At 36.2% G+C, this 26,495-nt stretch overlaps 1 protein-coding gene across 2 annotated transcripts in view; it reads right to left on the reverse strand.

The window, feature by feature from the left end:
• Positions 1–26,495, reverse strand: part of P3H2 (prolyl 3-hydroxylase 2) — a 138,790-nt gene that overhangs the window by 81,725 nt on the left and 30,570 nt on the right. The window contains exon 1 of one of the 2 annotated variants that reach the window (XM_036218505.1): positions 5,333–8,153. The exons of the other annotated variant lie outside the window; for it this stretch is intronic. The gene's annotated coding sequence lies outside the window, so the exon portion shown is untranslated. Of the gene's footprint in view, positions 1–5,332; positions 8,154–26,495 lie in introns of those variants that run through there. 2 annotated transcript variants of the gene reach the window in all.

A 26,495-nucleotide genomic window follows, 5' to 3' on the forward strand; every position in this document is an offset into this window, starting at 1 on the left:
CCACAATGAATTCTCGAAGCTGGATTAGGATACCCCAAGAAAGGGTGTTCAAAATAGAAATGCTGAGAGAGGCATTTCAATCAAGGAAGGCATTTCAGCTGTGGGGGAGGATGGAAATTTTCTGAGCACAAGGTTTTCCCTTCTCAGGGCCTGGGAATGACATTTTGAAAGGCTTCTCCTATTTGTTCTATTCATGCTTCCTCAAGAGTTAGATTTTGCAACAACAATAAAAAAAAAAAAAACCTTCAGGGAACACAATTTTGTTCCAAATAACAGACAGGGTAATAATTTTAGCTAACATTTATTGAGTGCCATGTGCTCAGCCCTATTCTTTCTCCACAAGGGAAGTAATATTATATCAACATTTTACACAAATATAAGCTGAGGGCAGTGAGGTTACTAACATAACTAAGAACATTTGACTGTATGTGTGTAACTATGTATATGATTATGTGTGTATGTATAGATTTGTGAGTATGTATATATATGTATGTATGTATATATGTGTATATATGTGTATATACAAGCATATAGTCTTTACTAAGGTATAGTTGATGACCCATAAACTACTCAAATTAAAGAATACAATTTGGTGAGTTTTGACATATCTATTTGCCCACAAAAGCATACCACAATCAAGATAATATATCCGTCACCCCTAAATGTTTCTTTGTACCTCTCTGTAATCCATCACTTTCCTTCTATTCATTCTGATGCAACCACTGATCTGTTTTCTACTCTGTGGGTTAATCTGTATTTTTAAAGAATTTCACATAAAAGGAATTATACAGCATATAATCTTGCACTGGGAGTGATACTACTGGACTTACAGTTCAGATGTTTCACACCAGGGTACTCCTATGTCATGTATAACAACTTCACTTCATGGGGTTTTGAGTGGTCCCCTATAGAGAGGCCGACATTAGTGTTTTTCCTACCCAAGGCAGCCCATTTGTGAATGGACAGTCATAACTGCTTAAAAGGTCTTCCTCACTTTGTGCAAGTTCTGTGACCTTAAAACATTCACCTATTAATCCAATCTTTGTAGCCCAAATGAATTCTACCTGCCTGGCCACCAGGCATATGAAGACACTCTCAGGTACTGCCCTAATCTCTCCTCCCTACCCAGAATTGTGGGTGAGAACTGAGAGAACTAAAAATATTCCCCCTTCTTCTCATTACAAGAGCTATATGCCCCTTCACATCTTATTCTTCATCTTAAGTAGCTCCATATTTTCAGTATTCTTTTTAAATGGTTAGCCCAAAACTCAATACAATTCTCCAAGAAAAGTCCCACAAGAAGTAGAAGTGGGAAAGTCAACTATCATGTTCTTTAGGCATCCCTAAGCCTGTTCTCCTTCCTCAGCAGTCAAAGTGAACTATACATCTTTCTTGCTCTTTAAAGAAGGGACCTAATCAATCAAGAGACTCCCATATGTTCCCCAATAGAAATGAAATGGGGATGTGTAACACAGACATCACATGGAAACACTGGAGAACACTGACCTCTGTGCTCATAAACAAGCTTTAAGGGTGCATTTTTGAGTTAGGAGTAATAATAGGAGCACACCATATACTGTCTCATGATCAGCAGTTTTCTCCTTACTTATTCAAGTTTGTTTTGGTTTGGATAAAAACTAAAAAACTTTTCAAGTTGATTTTCTTCTGCCAAAAAGTGATGTTATATTTGATTATTATAAAACTAATTCTGGAAAATTGAAAAATTTTCACATTGATATGTTTTTAATTATACCCTTTTTGCTTGACTAACAACCACAATAATGAAAAAGTTTTCAATTCATGTAACGGGGACCTTTAAATGCTAAACAAAATGTAAGCATATTCTGGGATAGGAACTCTTGCCAGATACAAGGTGTTATTTTTTTCTCTTCTCTGGTTTCATTAAATACCAAAAGTCTCTGTACTTAGATATGTAAGGCATCTACTAATTACATTTCAAGAGTCAAGCAATCAGCATAGTTATATTTCACAAAATGATCACATTCTCTTGAAGGAAGTCAGAGATTACTATGTGAGCACTGAAGCAAGGATGAATAAAATAGACTCTTTTTTGAAAAGGGAACATAAAATATAATACCATTCTCAATTTTATCCTCCTGGCTCTATCGATTTATATTTTTGGTAGATAATAAAAATAATCTTTACAAAGCAATTCCATGGAATATAGCTCTAAATAGAGCCTCTATCTTTTCGTTTTGGCATGTACCATACTTCATAATTAGGTATTAATTGTGTGTTTATTTGTGTTATATATTGAATGTTTGCACCCCCCTTCCCCCCAATTCATGTGTTGAAATCCAGACTGTATTTGGAGGTAGGACTTCTAAAAGCAATTAAGGTTAAATGATGTCTTAAGGGTGGGGCCCTGTTCCACAGGATTAGTGTCCTCATAAGAAGAAAGATCAGAGAGTGTTCTCTTCCTCTCATTTTCCCTCTCTCCCCCCACCCAGCCCCGCCACTTTGTGTGTGTGTGTGTGTGTGTGTGTGTGTGTGTGTGTACGCACGCATGCGCATGTGTACATACACTGAGAAAAGACCATGTGAGGACATGAGAAGGCAGCTGTTTGCAAGCTAGGAAAAAGTTCTGACCAGAAACTTGAGCACATGGAGCCTTGCTCTTGGACTTCTAGTCTGCAGAACTGTGAGAAAAAACGAATGTCTCTATTTAAGCTCCCCAGTCTGTGGTCTTCTGTTATGGCACTAAAACAGCTTGTTAAGTGTCTATCTCTCACCAAGTAGACTACAGGCAGTCCTGTGGGGGCAGCTACCACCTTCATTTGGTTCACAACTGTAATCCCAAGTACTTAATACAGGGATTCCACACAAGAGGTACTCAATAAATATTTATGAAAATTATGTAATTTTTAACTAGATTCTTTTCAAAGGAATTTTGGGAAATCTTTATATATTCTTTTCATTCACAATATTTGATATTGGGGCTCTCTATACATGGTTCTGAGATGAACTCTGATATGTGCTTGGGAGGGTATGGTTCCACACACCAACAAGCAACTCTTTGGACACCAACTTAGTGTTCTACAATTCAACTCAAGTCTGATACTATCCACCTGGAAATAGCATCAGAGACCACAGGTTAAAGGCTCAGTCCTACAGATGCTAATCAAAAGCCCAGGTTGTTACCCATACTTATGACTGACTGGCTATAATCAAAGGTTCTCATAAACCCCTCCCTGTATTGGAGTAATTTGCTAGAGCAACTCATAGAACTCAGGAAACTGGTTCACTCACAGATTACTGATTTATTATGAAAGGATACAACTCAGCAACAAACAGAAGACAAGCCTAAGGCAAGGTACATGGGAAGAGGCACAGAGCTTCCGTGCCCTCTTCAGGTGTGCCACTCTCTCTTTATCTCCATGTATTCTCCAACTCAAAAGATTTTGAAACTATAACCTTTTTGGTTTTTGTGGGCGATTCATTAAATAAACAAGATTAATTAAATCGCTGACCACTGGCAATCTCCAGCCCTTCTTCTCCTCTCAGAGATGTGAGGTGAGAGCTGGTACTGATAGTTCTAATCTTCTAATCACAAAGTGGTTCACAATTATCCTCATCCTTAGATTACCTAATGGCTAAAAGTCACCTCATTGACATAACAAAAGACATCTCTATCACTCATCACAGAAAATTCTAAGAGTTTTAAGAGCTGTGAGCCTGGAACGATAATTGGACAAAGACCAAATATATATTTCTTATAAATAACAATATCGCATTCTGAAAGTCCATATTTATAGAAAACATAATTTCAAGAAGCGTGAGTGATAATCCAGGTTAATTAATCCCTCTTTAAATATTAAACTCTAATTAAGCTTCCTAGTAGCAACAGAAGTGACAGAGATTTTTCTTGCTAGAGTCCACTGGGATGCCTTGAACAGGCCATTATACTTCCGTAAATCCAGGAGACAGAATTAGAAAAGCACTGGCAGCTGCTCAGGCCTCCCCACTTCCTCTGCCTGGGGAGTGTCCTCAAACCCACGCTTTGCCCAGACTCTGCTCTATCTTACACAGGCTACACTTCTCAGGCCTCAACTCCCAGACAAACCCTCCCCCTTTACCACAGACTAGAAGCATGTCTTTGGAAAATATGACCTCATCCCAGGGTAACTTGGGTTCATTTATAGCAAAGAGTACTGAAGGAGCTGCTGCCAACCTTCTGACAAGGAGGAGGGGTAAGAGGAAAATTGGAACAGAAAGAAGTGGAATTCAACACTACCTATAAATCAATTTTGAAAAGCTTGGAAGGTTTGACTTTAAATATCTTATCTTGCTTCCTTTTACATAGTGATGGGTAGTTTAGAGTCTTGCTGGCTACTCAGAGTGTGATCCTCAAACTAGAAGCAAAAGTATCATTTGGGAGCTTGTTAGAAATGCTAATCTCAGGCTCCACCCCAGACCTCCTGAATTGAAGCCACCTTTTAACAAAATCACCTGGTTATTTATATGCACATGAAAGTCTGAGAAGCACTAGCTTTCAGGGTTAGCAATAAGAGCTAGAAATGTTAAGTTCTGAGAGAAATATCTGAAACCAGCCAGTTCTGACCTCTAGTCAGAATGGACTTTGCTCATCTCACAGCTCTCTCTTGAGGCCTCCCTTCCATCAGGACTATTCTCTTCTCTTGCCCCCTGGGAACAGAATCTTGCATCTCTCCTCCATCTAAAGCAAGCACTTGATCCTTTGGAAGTTTCCTAATGGATATCTATCTAGGTTACTGATGTGAATCCTGAGAACAAAGAAAGAAGTTGCCATACCTAACCTCACAGAATCTTTCTGTAGGAGACAAAATTCAAACAAATTTGCTACAGGGTGGTATGGTGTGACACCTTTGTTTTAGGCAGAATTTTAAATTCATTTACTTTTCAGTAAAAAAAAAAGAAAAGCCAATTAAGAGCATCTTTCCACAGAAACATGGGAATGAAGGAAAAGATAAAGAATAGGAAAAGTATCTACAGGTATAAACCTACTTTCAGAATATATGAAATATGGGAAGGGTTACCATTTAGGGGCCCTTCTTCTTCTTCCCCAATCTTTCTCAGTCACTCCCAGAACTAATGCATAGTTGACCTTCAACCTGAAATAGTCAGAAATTAGAAAAGAATTTGGGATCTGACTTTGGAAGATGGAGGTAGCAGACAGAGATGCGTTTGGAGCAGACCAAAAGCAAGAAGAAATTCCCTCCCCTAACCCTATCCCCCCAAAAAAGAGTACAAGATAGAATACCAAAATTCCCAAGATCACTTCAATAGTTCCAGACAGTATAATTTAGGAGAGTATATATTCTTCTACACATACCTTTAAGAGGCCAGCACAGTGTCTTGTGCATAGAAGATTTTAGTCCAGATCTGGTGATCAGCTTGTTGAAGACCTACTCCTTTTCCATTGAGATGGTGATAAAATATACTCTCTTGTGTATAAGCAGCATTTATTTAATTCTTATAGATCAATCTTTTAACCTAACGGTGAAGCTAATGGGTACTGACAACACCCCAAGAGGTAAAAGCGCGCCCTAAACCAATGCAAAAACTGCTGGGATCCATGGGAACTGCAACAGACACACTCTTGGAGTTTAAAAAAAATGGGTCAAAGTTCTGAAATTTAATGGAGAATAATGATCTCAGGAATGTAAGAAACAACTTGGTAACAGAGTGGGAGTAAAAGGAAGAATGGGGATGACCAGGAATGGAAACAGTGACATGTTTATATCAACTTAAAAGAGCATAAGAGACTTAACTGCCTTGACAAGTTCAACAACATGCTGGAAGCTGTGGGGGGAGAAGGGCTCACTGCTTTGCTGATGCAAACGGCAAGCTATAGGGAAAATGTAAAAAGGTCAGCAAAATTCAACCTTCACTTGAGCTAATGCTGTTGTTTTAACTCTGTACAAAGGGTCACAGTGTTCTATCCCGATAATAAAAGGATGTTGGGAAAAGACCAGAGAATGCCATACAAAGGAAACTCACCAAACAAAGGCCAGATTTCATTCTGGGAGAAATCAACTGACTTCTGTTTGAAGAATCTTTATAGTGACATACTGTGGCTTCCTTCTTCCCCTGCTGTTCTATTAACTTAATGGAATGGGGAAGGAGGCTATTCTTATTAGCTACCAACAAGACATTCAATTGCGGAAGTTTTGCTTTAATAACCACCTTTGTGAATTTCCTCCTGGTACCCAAGGACTTCCCAGCAACAAAGCCTGGGCCAGAGAGGAAGCCAATCCAAACAGGCAGCACCTGCCTCTTGGAAGCTGGTAACAGTGCAGTGACTTCCAACTACTTCTGTAGCCCTATGGGTATGTCTCTATTATCCCCAGCCTGAACCACAATAGCATAATTAGCTCTCTACATGCCTGCCTTCCCCACTGATCATGGGTCCCTTGAGCAACAGGTCTGTGTACTCTATACTTTTAAAAAGCCAGTGCACATAGTAAGTGCTCAGTATGTATTTGGTAAATGTATTATGGAGAGCTAGTCTTCCATGAGAAAGGGACTCCCAGCACAGTTGCTCCAGGAAGGATCGAAAGCACTTAATTAATTGCTATCCAACACTGGAGAATGATAAATTGGAAAAGTCATCTTAAAAGAAGCAAAGACCAAGAGAATGAGAAAGCTATGAATTTCCAGAATTGGAAAAAGTGACATCTTCCCATTCATTATTACATCCTTACTTCACTGCTCTACTCTACCTCCGGGACCAATCCCTTCCACTGTGTCTGCCGCCCACACTCTCCAACAGCTCCTGCCACTTATTTCCACCAATGCTGGTAACTCCTTAAGATGAGAAAGAAAAACTGAATGCCAACTAAGGAACCAGGACAAATATATTCTTGAACTTTCTTTAGTATCTTTGCAACAACCCTAACCATGCTTTCTTCATAGCATACTCTTGTTCCCCAGCCTAACTGCCTGTTTTTCGCACTGGGACATGAGGGTTTCTACTCTTAATCTCAAATCATGTAAGATCAAGGAGTACCATCATGATTTCTAAGGAAGTTACTCTGAGAAACCCTAACAAGCATGGTTTCATTTTTAAGAAAAAAAAAATTTTAAATTGCTAGGTATGATAGGTTAGTGAAAAAAAAAAATCAAAGGAATTTAACACTGCTGAGAAATTAAGCCTCTGGCCCAAATCAAGAATTTTCTTGCAAAAACTGACTTAATATAAAAACGTCACTTAAGAACATTTTGGACATTTCGATGACAACATTTTGTTTAAATCTATTTCAATGCCTGAGAACTACAAGAGGTTTTATAACAAATAACTGAATTATTTGTCCTTAAGCTTCCCTTTGGAAGCATCCAACTTTCTGAAATTCACTGCTTTGGGGTTCGTAAAATGCCTAAAAGTTAAGAGAAGGGTATAGCCATTAGAAAAATATAATATTGACCACTACTGATGAATTATATGGTTAAATTCTAATCTAGGGTATTTATTTTAAAATTAGGTTTACAAATTCTAAGGAAGTTCATTATCTAGCTTATAACATTTCAGCAGCCTAAGCTTCCAAGTTTCTGAAAGTTATAAGTGAACACAAAATCTATTGACGTTCGCATATTAATTTTTGTGAGAATTAGAGGAACCACGAATGCGAAATCAGGCTTAGAAAAATTTCCTGAATATTTTAAACAGTCAGTGGCTCCTGGAAGCATTTTTCTTTCACTTACTCTAATTTCAACTGGCATTTTTTAAGTAGTTGTCCATGCTTTTAGTCAAGTCATCCCTTCTCTTTTTTTAAGTAACTGGATGTGAATAATATTCTGTATCTTAGTCACAGTGACCTAATTTAAACTATGATCTCTATTTCCTGAGATAAAATATATCCCCAAAGGTCAAACCAAAGATTTCACATCAAACCATAAATTGGCTCTGTTTTGTTCCACTGTCTTATAGATGAGTGAATGTAATTATAAGAACTTCAGAGAAATGAGTGGATTGCACACCAAAATCCATCTATTAACATGCTAGAAATATAGAGAAGTGTAGGAATGGTAGGGATGATTACCCTAATGGAACACTAGAGGCCTGGTTTATTTTTGACTCAGGGCTCTTAGCACAGCCAATATCATTGTTTTTGACTGTGGGGTATTTATTTACAAAATGAGATTGAGCTAAAATCAAAACAAAACTAAAACATCTTTCCCTGCTCTTTTCTTCTTACTGCCCTCCCACCCCTGCCCCAACTGCCTGAGAATCCCTACTCTAGTTTCTTTCCCCTTGGCCTCAGGATAACATTCACATAATATTCCAGTTTTGGGAACTGTTATGTACTAATCTCAACTGAGGGAGAACTGATGTCCCATAAGAATGCACATTCCTTTGAAAGTTTGATGCCAGGAGCTTATGGCTAGATTTTTTTTTTTTCATTGTAATAGGGTCTATGTTTTTAACAACAACAACAACAATACTCTGGTGATAAGGTGGATGTGAGGACACCGTACCATGGAAAAACCAAGAATTACAAAGACCAGCAGCAAGATGATGGGAATAAATGTGGGTTTAGCCACAAAAGTCAGAGAAAAAAAACAGGTTACCTAGCTTGTGTATGCCAAACTCTCCTTATATACTGCTGCAATATTTAAACAATAATAAGCCTTGTAGAGTTTAATTCCATAAATGTCCTGTAGACCAGTGGTCCCCAACTTTTTGGTACCAGGGATCCATGCTCCTATAAGAGTCTAATGCCTGATGATCTGAGGTGGAGCTGAGGAGGTGATGCTAGTGCTGGGAAGCGGCTGCAAATACAGATGAAGATTCTCTCACTTGCCTGTGGCTCACCTACTGCTGTGCGGGCTGGTTCCTAACAGGCCACAAGCAGGTACTGGTCCATGGCCCCAGCGTTGGGGATCCTTGCTGTAGACCATTTCTTATTCTCCATTCCCCTGCCAATGCCCTGCTTGAGGCTACCAATACATCTTAGTCTTCCCTCCTTCCTACTCATTAGGCAATTGTGTGCCTGTTATCATGTATTCTTCTTCTAAGTCTTCAAGAGTTATTCATTACCTTCAGAAGAAACACAATAGGATGGAAAGGGAAAGACAAGTGTTAGGAATATTATCTCTTTGTTCTCAAATCCTTCCCTATTACCTAATTTTTCCCAGTGAATCTCACAGCTCTTGGCACTTCCTGATTCTGTTCATATGTATATGACATATCAGATCCACCTTCTTGCCACAATCCTGGATACAAATATTTTATTTAACTCTCTAGTCTAGTCTCAAAGTGACTTGCCTGATATAGGCCCATTTAATAAATTCAAACTGAATAAATAAATAAAACAATGTCTCATTCTCAAGCACTAGCTCTAATAACTGAAAGCACTTGGGCCATACATAACCTGTTGCTCTATCGCTGAATGTAGAATATCTATGTCATGGGCTTAATAGGTTTCCAATAAACACTTATAGATTAATAATAACCCTGGTACTATTACCATGTCTGAGCACTGCATTTTAAAAGCAAACTAGACTGTGTTGAAATCCCAGCTCTTATTATGTGACCTTGGGCAAATTACTTAACCTCTCTGTGCCTGCGGTTTTATCATCTGTAAAATACGGCTAATATCTTGATTCAAAGTAAGTGCTTTCTTCCCCCATCAATGCAAATACCTTTTATATCTGCAACCCCACTCTCCACCCCAACCATCACCAAGGATTTCAATAAGGAGTAAATCCCTGAGGTAATGAACTGATAAGAGAACACCAGAGTGGTGTTCTCTCTGTAAAATTCTCTTCTAGGATGATACCAGACTTAGGATCAAAAATGAGTGTGGAGGCAGGCAGTAATTGGAAGCCATGTACAAATCCTATTGGACAATTTTGTTTACATTTAGTTTCGTTTCCATTACCAAGAGCTTTACTTATTTTAAGAAGTTATGTCAAGCTAGTCTTCTGTTAAGCCACTGTGTTGCCCCCCCCACCACCAAAATTTTCCAATAAATGGCTCCTGAGATATTTTACTTTAAAGTTAAGAGTTCTACCTTTAGTAATGGCTTCATAATCTATGAAAAATGTACCATGAGTAGAATACAGCTACTGATAAAAGACAGGTTGCTTCTAGTCAGTGATGGACAGTATGCAGATAGCATGAGCTATGGATTACAGAAATATAAATAGTAATTCTGACATAGAGAGGCTCAGAATTAATCATTTCCATGTATAAACACAGTTTTTTATTTCTCAAGATGCCAAAGGCAAAAACGAATATTCTTGGGAAAAAGTCATTTTACTAAACTCTTGCTCTGGTCAATGCATTTGGTTATTACATTAAGGACACATTGCAATACTAGTGGTTCTCTTTAAAATAGGACAACTACATCAGACACTGCTTGGTAAAAAAAAAAAGAAAAAGTCATTTTGAAAAGTCATGTCTATCTGCAGTTGCTTCCAGACTTCCCTTTCACATTTTTAACTTTGAAAAGCTATTTGCATATTTACTGTTCTAGTAAATGTTAGGTATGTGTTTCATCAGAGATTCAAACAATAGTGCTCAAAGTTTTCACCCTTGATGTTCAGTGACATATAAATGTGTCCAAGTCTCCTCTCACCTATTGTCACGGTTGTTGATATTATACTTAATAATATTCATGCTATAAGCGAATCCTGTGCGGTGACCAATAGACATCCTCTGAGCTGACTCTGGAACTCAAACTGTCATCCAGGATCTGCAGGTAAAGGACTGGGAAGGGAGAGACAGAGGCCTTAAAGGGAGCAGCTAACTTCTTACCTATTTTCTACAGTGAAGGAAACTGAGGAGCCTCCATTCATTCCCTTTTTGTCATGAGCTAGATTTGAGGCTGTTTATATTTAACTAAATATCTATTTCAACGTTAAATTTAAATCAACCCTAAATAAAAATCAAACTAATTTTAGAATAAACATTTCCAGTAACAAAATTCCAGGACAGACTTAGGTAATTTTGTTTTTGGTCCTCTCTGAGGACTGAGTCAAGTTACAGAGCAATGCTAAGGAGGCGAGTTAATTGCATCAGGATACCAATATTGAAAAGGTGGGACTGACAAGTTCAAGCTGGGGCAGGGGTAGATGTTTTGTAACTTGACATAAATATAATTAACATCTCATATACATTTCCAGTCTTTGTGCATTCATATATGTATTTATTTATTTAACTTACATTTATTGAGACTTGGGGTGTGCTAGGCACTCTGGTAGGTACCGGGCATAGGTGCAGAGCAAAAACTGGCACAGCCCCAAGCTTCGTTGAGGTGATCATCTAAATATGTATAGTATTCACAAAAACAAAGATGCCCACATTTTTAGAAGATAAAATTTGAATCATTCTGTATAGTTTTGAAAATTCCTCCTAAATTAACATGGTGTCTGAGCATTTTCCTGGCAGGAGAAAGTAACGGGATAACCCATCAGAGGATATAAGGTAAGCTTTCCTGATTTGGCTAGCCAGCCCTCAGATACAGAACAAAGGCTTCGGATACAGGCTCATTAGGCACAAACAGGAGACTGGGCAATTCAGCAAATTCCGCCTTCAAGGTCAAGCCTGCTTTTGCATAGACAATCTTACTCTTGGTTTCTGGTAGGTTGACTCCCTGGAATTGGAAGACTCCCTGCCTAAAAGCCCCTTATGACAGAATACAAGATGTCCAGGGTCTCCAGGAAAGCATGGCCCCCAGTGAGGAATCAAGTAGCTCCCAGGATTAGTGCAGGCAATATAAGTATTTACAAGATTATTTGGTTGTTCACTAAGCCTTACTTCCTTTTCATTCTTGGCACAAAACTAGAGCATTTTCTAGCCTCTTTGCATTAACTCAGGGGCCAAGACTGAGTTAGACATTGGGATACAGATGCAGGTGATATATGATATTTCCAGGCTTGGCCCATAAAAACCTCTCATGTAATCCTGCATTCTCTCCCCTTGTCTACCAACTGGCCGACCAATGTCAATACCCAGAATGACCGTGGATGCCATTTGTTGAAACGGGCAGAGGAGTAGTACTCCCCACCATAACTTGGACTTTACGTGAGAAATTAACTTTAAGTGGTTTAAGTCATTGAGATTTAGGAGCTTCTCTTTTATAGCAATCTATAATCAATAAAAACACAAAGATTTTTTTTTTTTAATCTGTTCCTATGGAATTCTAATTTAAGGCTCTCTCTCTCTAGGTCAACCTTGGTAGACTAGGATTCAAAAAGAAACTAACTTTGGTTTATTTTACCATTTTCTTATTTTATAAAATGTCCCAGCAATATTTGGTCATCATATCTGCCTTTGTCATCAGGATATGAGAAAGTCTTTCTGGGCTCCTGCATAGTTTCCTATTTAGTCTTCCATCAGTCTGTCTTTCTACAATCTATTATCTATACAATTTTATAAAACAAATCCAATAGTGAAATTTCCCTGCTTAAAATTATTTAAGGCTTACCACCTAAAATGCAAATTTCTTAATGTGCCATTCAAGCTTATGCACAGGCTGGCTCTAAGTTAAATCTCCAGCTTTGAATAGTCAGAGCTCCTTATGAAAAACCAAAAAGTATCCCTACCCCATGCTTTTGCTCATGATGTTACTTCCAACTAGAATGTCTTCTGACTGCCTTCGTCTCTTACCTTTTAAGGGGCAATTCAAATGTTATTTTATGGGTAAAGCTTTCTCTGATGGTCATTGGCTAAACAGTAATAATTCTCTCCACTTTACTCACAGGTAGTTTATCTTTACATTTAACTATAATGTGTATGTTTTTGTAGATGTCTTACTATTAGATTCGTAGCTTTTTGTAGACATGATTTGAGTCGAATCCATCTTTTCACCCAGTACAATGCCTGGCATATACATTCAAGAACTATCTACTGAATAAAAAGTAAATGAAGAGTTGGGGAAGGAAGAGAAGGAGGAGAGGAATATAAATTACTGTGAAATCCTCTTCTAGGATCCACACTCTAGGACCTGGAGCTCTATGTTTCTTTCACAGAAGCAAAGACAAATTTTTAGTGTTCTTTCTACCCTTCATTTCCCTAAGGTTTTTCTTTTGGACAAGCTGTGATACTGTGTTACTCTATGGTATTTAAAATTAATTTACATATTATGATGACACATTTACCTACTAATCATCTTATTTGTGATTCTTTCCACTTGTAAGTTTCTGATTAAAAGGTTTTTAAAAATTATTTACAAAAGCTGTCTAAGATAAGTTTATAAATCACTTATTAAAATCCTTCCTTAGAACTTTAAAAAGAATACATTGTCACCAAATATTTTCAAAGGACCTTAAGACAAAAATTAACCTGGTTGAATTTCAACAAACAAAACTAAAAGCAACAGCTAAATAACAAGAACTGGAAAGAGAATCAGGAAGTTTAACTTAACCCATCCTCTGGAATATTCCAAGACTCCAGATATCTCAATCCCATCGGTCACTCTCTAGGTTCCCTGGTGGTGGAAGATGGTGGTGGAAGTTATCTCCCTCTCTTTTACTTTCACAAAAGTTGTTGAGTCTTCAAAATGCCAGATTTAATAAATTGGGTTCACTCTAAACCCTAAAAGATGCCAAAACTGAAAAAATTCCTATTTTTCAACATTTGTAAGGCTCTGGCAAAGACACATACAATAATACAACACTGGAGATTCATTTTATTTGTAAAACTGCTTCTTGCTCAACTTAGCAATATAGTATTCCTTCAGGAAGATACAAGTATAGACAGCAGAGTTTTATAAAAGCCAATTGCAATTTCCTGAGTTAGATGGCTTATCACTTAAAAGGGTTACATATTCTTCCCAGTGGAAACACTGATATTTGCTGACCTACATAATACATATTACTTCTTCAACAATAATTTTCAGGTCTCCTACATACTGATGCTTTTGCATGCCAAAAGATGAAAATAAAAGTATGCTTTCTAATATCTTTACAAAAAAAAGTTGCATATGAGAGAGAAAGAGAGAGAGAGAGAGAGAGAGAGAGAGAGAGAGAGAACAACCAGATTGAATCTTCTATTATGACTCTCTAAATTCTTGCTATATATACCATTCCATGCCCATTGGTATCCTGAGAAACCATGGAGAAAATATTTCATATCAATGAGGTCAGTATTTTCATAGGTGGCACTTTAATTACTTCCAACAAAAAGTCTGTTCTCTGGTATATTTATCCAAGAAAGTCTCACCCACTAGTGCCTTCCACATAGTAGCAGCTCAATAAATATTTGGAGAATTAAGGAATGAATGTTGGCCTCTACATGGTTTGACCTTAGAGTACTTTTTTGAGAAAATATACCAAGCAGAACAAGAAAGTCTTTGGTGACACACTCTTGGTTTCTCTTCTGGGATATCGCTAAGACTTTCATTCCTAATAAAAGGAAATTGCTACCTTCAATACTGGGGCCTAATTCGCTCACCAATCTCACTGAGTTAACAATCTTTGACATTTCAGTGATTTCATAGCTAGAAAAAAATTGAGGGATCACAATCTCTAGAAAATTTTTCCCAGTCTCAGAGTAGATATTACATATTCAATAGGGCATTTTAAGCTCTTTCCATAAGAAAATTGCCTCTTAATATACCTTAAGCACCAATCAAACAGAACTCCTCTATAAAATCTACATAACATGTTCGCCTTTCCTCTTTTCCCAGGCCAACTCAAAGTCTTTATCTTTGTGTGTTAAAATTATCCCAAGCTCCTCAACCACTGGAACGCCCATGCACACCAAGATTCCAAGGTCCAGTAGGAGAAGATAAGCCAACAAAGGTGATAGAAAACAGCAAAGCAACTACAAGGAAATCTAGCAAGAGTGAGAGAAAGGAAACCTAGAGCATGGAGTTTTCAAGGATGCAATGTCAGAAGAAGAAAATACTGCTGAGAAGTCAAGAAAGCTGAAGGCAGAGAACTGATCATTGGCCCTAGCAAGAGGTAGGTCACTGGGGACATTTATGTGTCATTTCAGTGGGTGGTGTAGATAGAAATCCAATTAGCATAAGTTGTCAAGAAGCCAGGAGAAGAGGAGGTGACAGGGAATACAAACACAGTTTTAAAGCTGTGGTAATGGAGAAAAAGTTTTAAGATGAGTGCAGTAAGGTAGGTTTGTGAGCTGTTGGCAATCATCCAGTATCTATAGAGAAATTGATGATTTGGGAGGAATAAAGAAAGATAATTGCCAGCATAACTCTTTGGAAGTCCAGGAAAAATAGGCTAGATTCAGGATACTGGTAAAAATCTTGATCTCATGTTGGTGTTACATAGAGATTATTTTATTTCCTATTATTCTTCTTCTTATTATTATTAATTATTATCATTATCATTGGCATAGGATGAAAAGCAGCAGTATCTACCTATAGAACTAGAAGGTTGGTGGAATTCATGGTGAGATGATGAAACTGTTCTAATTTCATTGACATCTATCTCATTTTATTAGTTGTGGTACATTAAAAGATGCAGAAGAGGTTTTATGAATTATCTGGTTCACTTGTCTTGCATTTGGAGTAACTGAGCTCTAGTTATGTATGTTCCTGAAGGTACAAAAACTGTGTCCTCTGAAACTGTATCTTGGGGCTTCTCTTTGTCATGCTGCCTCTCTTATTCTTCTCCACCAAATTAAGAGCTGTAATCAAGGGCTGTAATTAAGAGCTGTAATCAAGGGCACATCCAAGGAGGGAGTGCCCAGAGTTATAGCAAAGAGGCCAGGACAATAAATCTTTACTGTCTATGTAGCTATTTCCCCCTTCTAACATTAAACACTCTTATTTCTAGCAAGCCATATTAACAGCCAGTCTTCTCAAAAAGTTATCTTTAGTAAAAACACATTGTCTGCCTGAAGCAGGAATTTCCATTACCTCAAACTTGCCTCAAATTCCTACCTCTTGCTGCAGCTTCATGTTTCGCACTTACGTGATACCCTCACTTCATTAACACCTGTTAATTGAGTCCAAAATGTTTGTCTTTAAGCTAACTAGAGCAGATTATCATAAGGTCTTTTTAAATGATTTAAAGGAAGAATAAATTAAGTGAAGGAAAACAATTTATTAGAGACATTTTAGAAAGTATGATAATCTTGGCTCTAATTCCGCATTCTAGAGCATTTTCCACTAGCTTCTAAGAGATCCATCAAATCTGAAGTATCCAATTTCCTTCATATATAGCAACATGTTTCAGGATGACATGTTTATACTAAAATTGATGAACTAAGCAAAATCTCATGAGATTGGTTTTAGCTATCATGATTTGTTTTAGATATTTAGGCAGTATCTAGGTAAATGATGAAATAAGTATCCTTTAAAGGGCTTACATTAATTTCAAATTATCCTATTACAAATCACAATAATAGGCTTTCAATACAGGTCCCTAAAAGGAAACTGTCACCTAAAATAAACATTAAACTAAAAATATTCAATAAATTCTTTCTTAGTAAATTGGTTCAATCTACTTACAGTTCCAGGGACATGTAAATTCAGTCTACTTTTATAATTCTTAACTAAGCCTTCATTACATAGTCCATGAGCAAGTACTGGTTAGCAGCCACTATGAATTTTTAATTAAAAAGTTTTTAAAAGGATAATTTTATTTATTTCAAATAATTCCAGTGAGAATTTTAACAGTGCTGCTGAGCTAATACACTACTTCTCATTCCAGGAAAGATCATAGTCACCATCTTCTTGTATCATTCATGGGTCTTTCTATGCATACACATGTTGAAATCAAAAGGAAGGGTGCAAAAAGAAAGAGTCATATGAGAGTGATAAACAAGAATTTATTTCTCTAGTATTTTGAATTTATTTTAAATTAGTTCTGGGTAAATTTCTGATCTCAGGTCTGACTTTGGATGATAGAAATTCAAGGGATAATAATGAACTAGGAAAAATAAGAGTGGTATTAATATCCTTAGACATAAAGTACATCATATGTAGCAATAAGAAAAACAATACCTCAGTAAAATGGACAAAAGTTATAAAAATTATCAATAAACATACTTTAAAATATTTTTCTTATAAATAGTCAAAAAATGCAAATGAACACAAGATGAATTATTTTATCCATCGAACCGTCATAGTTGGCAGTGTTTCTATGAAACAGATTTTCAGCCACTGCTATTTAAAGTATTTAGTATTGACTTTCTAAATGATGGTTTGGCAATATATAGCAGATGTCTTAAAGTGTCATACTATTTGATCCAGCAACTCTACTGCGAGAAATATACTTAAAGGAAATGATGAAAATAAAATAATGAGCACCAAGCAATATTAATGAGACTGAAAAACTGCACAAAGCTCATACAACTAGAGTAGGTATTTGTTAAATAGATTATATATATTCAAATACAGATGTACCTCAGAGATATTGTGTTTCATTCCAGATCACCACAAAAAAGCAATTAATAAAGCAAGTCACAGAATATTTTTGGTTTCCCAGTGATTAGAAAAGTTATGTCACTCTGCATTGGTGTCTATCAAATGTGTAATAACATTATGACTAAGAAAACATACAAACCTTAATTTAAAAATATTTTATTGCTAAAAATGATAACCATCATTTGAACCTTCAGTGAGTTGCAATCTTTTTGCTGAAGGGGGGTCTTACCTTCAATTTGTGAAAAACATAGTATCTGTAAAGCATACAGTGAAGCACAACAAAATGAGAGATGCCTGTAATAGTTAACTACAGTCATTTAAAAATTTAAGAGGCATCATTTCATGTTTTTTAATTAATAAAAATTACAGGACAACATGTACAATATGATTCAAGTGTTGTTTAAATATATGTGTGCATATAGTGTGTTTGATCTGAAATAGTTTACATTAAAGTGTTTTGAATAGGTAGCTCTGGGTGATGATCTTGAGTGAATATTGATTACTTAGATTTCTTATGTCTATTTTGCTTCTCTGTATATTGCAAATGATCTACAATGAACACGGATTATTCCAGAAAAAGTAAATATTTTTTAAACCACTATTGTAACAGTCACATATCAGAGTAACTATCTTCCTGTACTGATTTTAAACTGCATTTATATCACTCTGAAAACAGCAAAAACAAAATCACATGATATATGGGTGAACAAAATAAACAGTGTAACTTGTAATCAACCCTGTGAAAATGTTGATTAGCAAATTTGTCACCAGTGAACAGACCTATCTAATTTTTAGTTGTGAATAGATTGCAGGTGACAGTAAACAGTCTTTGTTAAATGAATGCACACTGTTACTTACAAACTGTGCGCTTTTCTTTGTGTATATTTTACCTCAGTCAAAAAGATTAAAAATAACTCCAGCCATTGAGCCCTGGCTTTCTTATTAAAGACTCGATGCAGAGCTAAAAGGAAATCTGAGAGGTCATTAACTCCAACCTCTCACCCTGCTTCTTCAGAGCTACAGATAAGAAATGCCACAATGACTTAGATGTCATTCCACTGCTGGACAGCCCTGATAAAACCTTATTTCTCAAAACGAACCACAATCCGCCTCTTTTCAAGTTGTAGACAAGTCTGAGCTAATCAGCTACAGGCACGCTTGAGCATAGATAGTAAAGAGAATCATCAATCCTGAGGCCTAGAATGCATTCTGTTATTTGTCCTGGAAACTGTGATTGCCACGGCAGCTCTGGTGGGCATGACTGAAGGTCAATGACAGCAGTGTGGCCAGAAATTGCAGTGCGGTCAATGAAAGTAGGACAAGTGCAAAAAGCAGGGCCAGAATTTTTAAGGCTTGGCTGACAGCAAATGTTACTTTTTTCAAAGCCAGTGGTTCAGTGGTATATGGATGCCCAATAAATGTGAGCTGAAAGCAGAGACGCTTCTAATGATGTGAACAGACAATTCAAGTGCAACCAAAGAGTTTTGCTCTTTTTGAACTAAGGCTATACCACAATGAACTACAAATAAGACTGGTGAATCATGTCTGCAGCTGTATGGACGTTGCCTAAATTTTAAAAATTATAAACAAAACTTACAAACAATACTTTTAAGGGCAGTTCACTTCTTTGTGGAAGGTCAACTACTGAGACAGATCATACAGAAAATGATTTATCATTAGATTAAGAAATACTACGGTAAAAACAAAAGACGGGACACTTAGCCTGTAAGTTAGGACATGAGTTTTAATCTTGAGTCTTCATTAAAAAAAGCTATACGACTCTAACTAAATCATTCCATCTTTTACTGTTTTGATTTATTCATTAGTAAAGTATATTTGGACCTCTTAATCTTAAAAATCTCACTTATTCCAATGAGTCTGAATCTACAATCTCACACTAAAAGTTACTCTGTAACAACAGAGACCTCCTAACTTTTCAAAACACCATGTACTCCTCACATTTACAAAAGTTGTATTTGTATGAATATTATCGAATCAGTGCCACTTCATCACAGCCACAAGGAGAATGATAAAAAGAGAGAGAGGGTATGTGCACAAGTGAAGACAAGCCTGCTGCCTCCTTTGCCAATATCCCTTTTGACTATCAACCATTTGTTGCATTTCTTTTATCTCACTTCCTCATGTGTCTTCTTACCCCCTTTAATATATTATAAAAATAAAATTTAGAGAGGAAAGATCTGAAAGTACAATGGAGAAAGGAATATACAGAGAGCCAAACCCTTCGATAATTAGAACAGCTCTGCCTACGATCACTTCTTTTTAAAACCTCTCCTCTTGGTTAGAGGTGATTTGTCCTTTAACTTTTCCCAGTGCTGTTGTCTAATCACTTTGTATGAGGATATCGGACAAACAGCACATCTTTCAGATAGTGTTCATCCGGTTCACTATCGCTTATTAGTATGTAACGTGGGCGATGCTTTCATCAATGCAGAGGTAAAACAAGGAGGGACTCTGTTCTCAAGGAGCTCACAGACTAATAGTGAAGAGACAACCAGAACATGGAACAAGTAACTGTCATGCAAAGTGGAAAAGAATAAATGTACCTAGAGGGGTACACAAAAACTTATGGAATTTCTGAGAAGGGAAAGCATTCTTCCAAACTGGAGGAGTCAGAAAACACTTCCTGAAAGATACAGCATTGGAAAAGGGCATAGAAAAAAGGGTAAGATTGGATATGTGGAGGAGAAAGGGAGGGAAACCAAGGAAGAGACAAGTACGAGAATTTTGGATGGTACCTGGGGCACCTGAAAAAATTTAGTGGAAGATTAGGCTGAAAGAAAGATAGGATGGGTCAGACTCTGAAAGCCTTGAATTCCAGGCGAAGGCAGTCAGTCTTCATACTATTTAGGAATCATTACACAGCTTATATTAGAGGAACAATATGACTGAATCTGTACTTTGTAATGAGTTAAACTTCCCAAAACTAAAGCATTTCTTCTGAAGATATATCAGCTAACTTTCAGAGAAAATCCTCCAAAGAACATTAAACACATCTTTGTCTTGTACTGCTCATGGTAACATAACCTGGTGCTCTGCAAAGTAGCAGATATGCATCGAGCAGATTTTATTTCACCTGTTCAGTTCATATTTCTTGGTCAACTTTGTATTTGTTTCTTCCCAGGCTCAATCTTCACTGTCAATAGTAGTAGCTTCCAGCAATTTTAAGATGTTAAATACATATATTATATTATATATAAAATATATATTATACATACACTCACACATATATATGTACATCCATTATACATGCACACATATGTATTTATACATTAAAACTGAAGCAATTAAGGACCAGTGTCTTTAATTTTGAGATATTTGTGTGCTTTCGTGGGAGCATACTAGATTTCAAGAGCCAAGTGCTCCTTCCTTTCTAGAATCTTGACAAGAAAGAGGATATGTTTGACCATAAGCTATCAAAAGCCAGAACATTCCTTGAAGTAATTTTCTGGCTCTAGGGAATGGAATGCTGAGCAATTTTTAGATATAGTCAAGTGCTACCCTAAGCAAGCAAAGATGAGGCAGCTATCATTACAGCCCCAGCAAAGTGAGAATGCCTGCTTTCCAATCCAAATGTTTTAACCCCCTCTCAGTTTACCTTGTGACCCAAGTAGAATGAATATAAATCAATCCAACTTGGTGGCACCTGTCTGTGGCCCTGGAATCAAATAAAGCTGGATATTTCATAAGGTATTAGAATTCACAATTCTGGTCTCATTCATCTGAGCAAAAGGAAGCCTGTAGAAAACATGACATGTGCGAGGCTGCACTGGCTTGCTTGGTGCACGCAGAGGGGTCAATAACAAGGTCAGCTGTGTATAAGTAAGGACACACTGTGCTGTCTTCTGCTGTAAATCATACAAAGAGTTTTGACTTTAACTCATTTGATTAATAATTTTGACTCTCTCAAAGGAACTTTGATGAAGATAAACAAGTTAAAATTCTCCTAGGGCTTATTTACTATTTTTGGAGAAAGGGTTTCTCATTTTGAAGGATGGTTTAAAATACAGTACTATCTACCTTAGAATGGCACTAAAAATTTCTAAGCATCTCATATCCACTGTTGAATCTTTAAATAGGAATTTGTACCTAAGAAAATAAAAATAAAAATAAGAAAAACAAAAGAGATAGGAAAACTTTCTTGACTGTTTTCAGCTTTGGTTGATTCTGACTCAGTCCCACTGGCATGCGTGATTCAACAGTTTGTGTCAAACACGAATTTCAGCCCAGTGCCCTCCATCTGAAATGTTCTCATTCCTGAGTCTGACAGAAGAACTGGTCTCCTAGCAACAGTGAACATTTTCTCTGCCTAGTCATCCATAGCAATTAGTTTTTTTTTCTTGGTTATTCTTTTCTCATTTTCTGTTCAGACAAACCAAAAATCTTCTACATCATCAAAGGTATCTGAGGTTTGGAGTCAGATATAGAAAATCAGTTGAAATTGAATCTTTTCCATGTCCTTGTAGGTCTCCCTCTTCCCTTTTCTCTCTTCTTTTTTCTGTCACACACACATCCACACACACCAGCAAACAGAGCCTGACCTTAGTGATAGTTATTTTGTCTAGTACAAAAAGCATGGACTGCCCCTCACCTAGTGCTGAATTTAGAAATGCCTCTTCACCTCTTTGATAACCTCATCATGTAAAAAAAGGGCTGAAAAATATCTACTTCACAGTGTTCTTGTCAGGCACAAAAGATTTAATGGATGATAAAGGGCTTTGAAATGATAAAGGGTACAGAGATATTAATTATTATATTAACTGTATTCATTTTTAGCAATAAGCAGGGGAAGTATCCTTTAGACACATATTTTGGGAGACATAATAGAGCAAGCCTGTGAAAACTAGTTATTATTTATTTAAGATCAATCTCCTATTATAATATGACTATAATTCATCATTCAAAAGTCAAGTTTCGCCAGGGCCTACCAGGGGCCTAAAGAGAGTACCAATTGCAATTCATGGGAAATACAAAACAAGGAAAAGCAAAATGTCATTATATCTAACAATTTCAGATAGTTCAAACTGGTCCTATTGGTCCAATGCAAATCAATCAAGGCCCTTTCCAATTACCTCCAATATAGCTCAAAATACCATGGAAGTTTTGATGAGAAGCTATTCTAAACCTTCTCCATCCTTCCTAAAGACATAATAAAGTAGAACTGGATTTTGGAGGTATACAGAGTGAAGAAACACCAAGCAGGAAAGAAACTTGGTCAACTCTCAAAGTTCCTGTGCCATAAGCTCCATGAATCTAGAGATCATGGGTTTTTGGGGGGTTTGTTTTGTCTATCTGTTTGGTGTATTTCTTAATTATCCTTACATCTTCATTGCTTAGAACAAGGCCTAGTATTTGGCAAACTTTCAATAAATATTTGTTGAAAGATGAAAAAATTCAGTAGTCTGGGCTATGAAACTGCTCATTTTAGCAGTTTCAATTGCATTTATGATGAATTTGATTAAAACTAATATGATTAGTACTATTAAATGAGAAAATATATGTCAATCATTTAGCATTTAATAGGATCTCAATAAATGGGAGCTGTTGTTTCACTTTCCAATTCGACCATTATTTAATACTACCTGCTAAAGGCAAGTAATTAGAGAAAATTAGGTAAAAGGAGTTTTATAATCTAGGAAAGGAGACTAACAAGCAATAACAGCCCTATGAGATAGGAAAGCACATACTAAGACCACCTAGCATATAACAAACTGGAAAGGGCTGTAGCAATTTCAAGTGTTATAATCCTCACTCTTAATTTTATAGAAACAAAAAAAAAAATAAACTCGGTTTCCTCAGCTCTGACTTTTGCAAACTAAGACTTTGAACTTCCAGGGAAGCAGCAAAGAAACCAGCACATATGTACTAATATTCTTAGTGAAAGGGTGCAAGAATGGTCAGATATCTCTCTTAGACCCTTTGATAGGAGATGCAGGAGCATGTGAGGACCGTTTGCATGGACATACATACAGTGGTTGGGGGGGTGGGCTCTGATGCCCAAATGTCTACCATGCCCCAGTCCTAGCTCAGTCACTCACTAACTAGCTATGTGACCATTAACATGAACTTGACCTCTCTGTGCCTCAAGAATTTACATTTGCAAAGGGGAGATATAAAAGTACCTACCACAAAGGATTATTGTGAGAATTGAGCACAAATAAACAAAAAATAAACTGAATTTTTTTCGTAGAATATGATTTGGCGGCATCCCTTTAGATTTATAGCCACACCTTATTTCCTTAACAACCAACCTTCCTGGGATTGAGAATATAATATGTTCCAAAGACACAGGAAGACATTGTCTAGTTTGCATCACACTTTCTACCTTCATAACTGAGTACCTACCAGTACCCATACATGGGCTAGGAACTGGTACATAGAAGTAAATAAGGCATTGAATCTCCTTTTTCTTAATTCACTGAGTTGAAGTAGTATATTTTAATGTTAAAAAACCTTGGTTTTAAAGCAGATAGATCTGAATTTAAAATACTGCCTGTCATTTACTAACCATGTGACCTAGTGCCCAGTTTTCTCATCTATAGTGGTAAGGAGGGTGTTGATAGCAATTTCAGAGATTTATGATAGGGCATTTAAGTAATATATGAAAAGTAATTACAATAGTGTTTAAACTATAAAACTATTCAATAATAACTTCACTGTTCTTATAATATGGTAAATAAAGTCAGGTTATATATTATATTTATAGTAAAGGCAGAAAAAACAAATAGTAAAAGAATTCAAAGGCATAGATAATTTAGGGAAGTGGTTATACAGTCTTGCAAATCACTTAAGGGGGTGGTATTAGGGTTTGATGGGCAATGAGTAAAGATAAAACCACAGATCCATAACTGAACATGATGAATTCAAGCAATGTCAATACTATTTTGATTAAAGCTATAGAATAAGATATGGGCATATACTGTTAAGTTGTACCCTTGAAACATATTGGATTTTGTTAATTAATGTCCCTACCATAATAATAATAAAAAAGTTTAGGTAAGTTTAATATTTTAAATTAGTTTTAGAATCAATTAAATGTAAATAGAATTTATAAGTTAAAAAAAAAAAAAGATATGAACATAAGCAGTGGGCAATAAAGCTCCAAAGTAAGCAAGCCTACACTGTGTGAAAGGCCTGAGTGTCATGATGAGAGTTTGTCTTTATCTCTTTGTCCTCAGATAATCTTATTGAAAAATCCAGAAGAGAATTAAACATAAGCAATTTTTCTGACCTTACCTGTAAAAGGTTCCTGTAGAACTGAGGGGAAAGTCATTAAAAGAACAACTTACCCAGAAAATGTATGTAATGGAGAAATAAAGGAGAATGAAATAAAAATAATGGCTTTCTCATCTGTTGGATTCACAGACATCTTCTAGAACCTCTTAATAAAAAACAACAACAACAAAAACCTGCTGATGTGTCATTCCTACACAGACAAAATTTACTTCTAAAGAAGTTCAGGGTTTAGATTACCATGCTTACGTGAATGGCAATGGCTGACATTCACATCCAGTTAGACTAATGCTTAAGTGACTCCAAGCAAACAGCTGGTCCTTCTGTGCCTCAGTTTCTTGAGTTTCCTATATAATAGGAAAAGTATATATATCTATTTCTGTCTTTTTCATAGAGCTATGGAAATCATCAAATAATATGATAAATAAAAATCAATCTGTAAACTATAAAATCTTTATGTTGTGTGACATCATTTATTATTATTGTAAATTCACGTATGTAAGGTACCTTTGACAGACTTAGAAATAAATATAGAGATTATATATTTAAATAAAAGTCTAAGATTTTTCCTGATTTATTTTTTGCTACTTTTGTATATAATTAATATGTAAAAAAAAAAGTAACTCCAAAATATGTGGCTACAATAAAAGGGATTCCTACATTGAGTTGTATATTATATGTTTACAAAACTGACATTGACATGGAAAGAAAGAGATTTGAAAAAGGGTTAAGGGCCTTCACATTTTCTCAGTGGAATGAGTCTGATTCTTACAGTGAGTTACCATCCAGTTTGACTTTTCCCCTCTTCAGTCCTGAGAGAACCAGGACCGCTTCCTAATCTCATCATTCTAGTCTGGAGGCTCATGATTCACCTGCCAACTCTGTTTCTGCTCTTGCTGTCGTATTTTCTCTTTGCATGACAAATTGTTTTCCTCATGATCTTAAAATTACAAATTCACTTTAAATCAACTCTACTTTAGAATACAAACTAAGATATAATATGAAATGCAGAAAATCAAAGTAATTCAAAGAGTCAATCATAGGACTGGGGTGGTAGGAAGAATAATATGGCAATACATTCTACTCATTCTAACAGAACCATAATTAATGGGGTACAAAAAATGTTCTGAATTGCTAAAATGTTCTGAGACATTATTTAGCTGAAGAGGCCAAATAAATTCATGGCTAAAATACTGACTTTTTTATGAGATGAACCTGGATGCAAGTCTCAAATTTATCTTCTCCTAATTGCATGAATTTGCAAAAGGTAGTCTTGGATACCTCATCTATAAAAAGAGAATAATTAATAATAATAATAATAATAATAATAATAATAATAATAATGCCTACCTCAGAATTCTTATGAGGAATAAATGAGTTTATGAAACATGTGCTTATTTAGCAGAGCACTATTCATAGAGTAAATGCTCAATAACAATTAAAAATCATCGCTGCTAATATAAATAAGGGGGAATTGAGAATCGCTTTCAGGAAGAAATATGCACACATATTTTTTAAAGAAAATTGAAATTTTCTTGTATTCATATTTTGGTTAAAGAACATAATACTCCAAGTTTAGCTGAGTAAATATGTATATACAACCAGAATCCCATGATACAGAGAATGGTAGAACTTACTTGTATTCACTTAAAGCTATAAAAAACTGAACAGTAATCAAGGTGTCCAGGTCTTTCTCTTATGACAAAATTGATTTTTTGAAGTTTGGAAAGCCAATTATAAAAGTAATTTGTAGTCTTCCTTCCTATCCTAATTTATCCAAGATCACATTTGGCCTGAGAAATGCAAAACATCTTAAAATATTTTAAGAGAAAGACAGGGAGAAATGGATGGGATGCTCACAGGGAAATCCAAACAGCAGGAAACACTGAAGTCCTTAGAAGT

This window comes from Rousettus aegyptiacus, unplaced genomic scaffold (assembly GCF_014176215.1).
Source record: "Rousettus aegyptiacus isolate mRouAeg1 unplaced genomic scaffold, mRouAeg1.p scaffold_m13_p_4, whole genome shotgun sequence".
NCBI classification, from domain to species: Eukaryota; Metazoa; Chordata; class Mammalia; order Chiroptera; family Pteropodidae; genus Rousettus; species Rousettus aegyptiacus.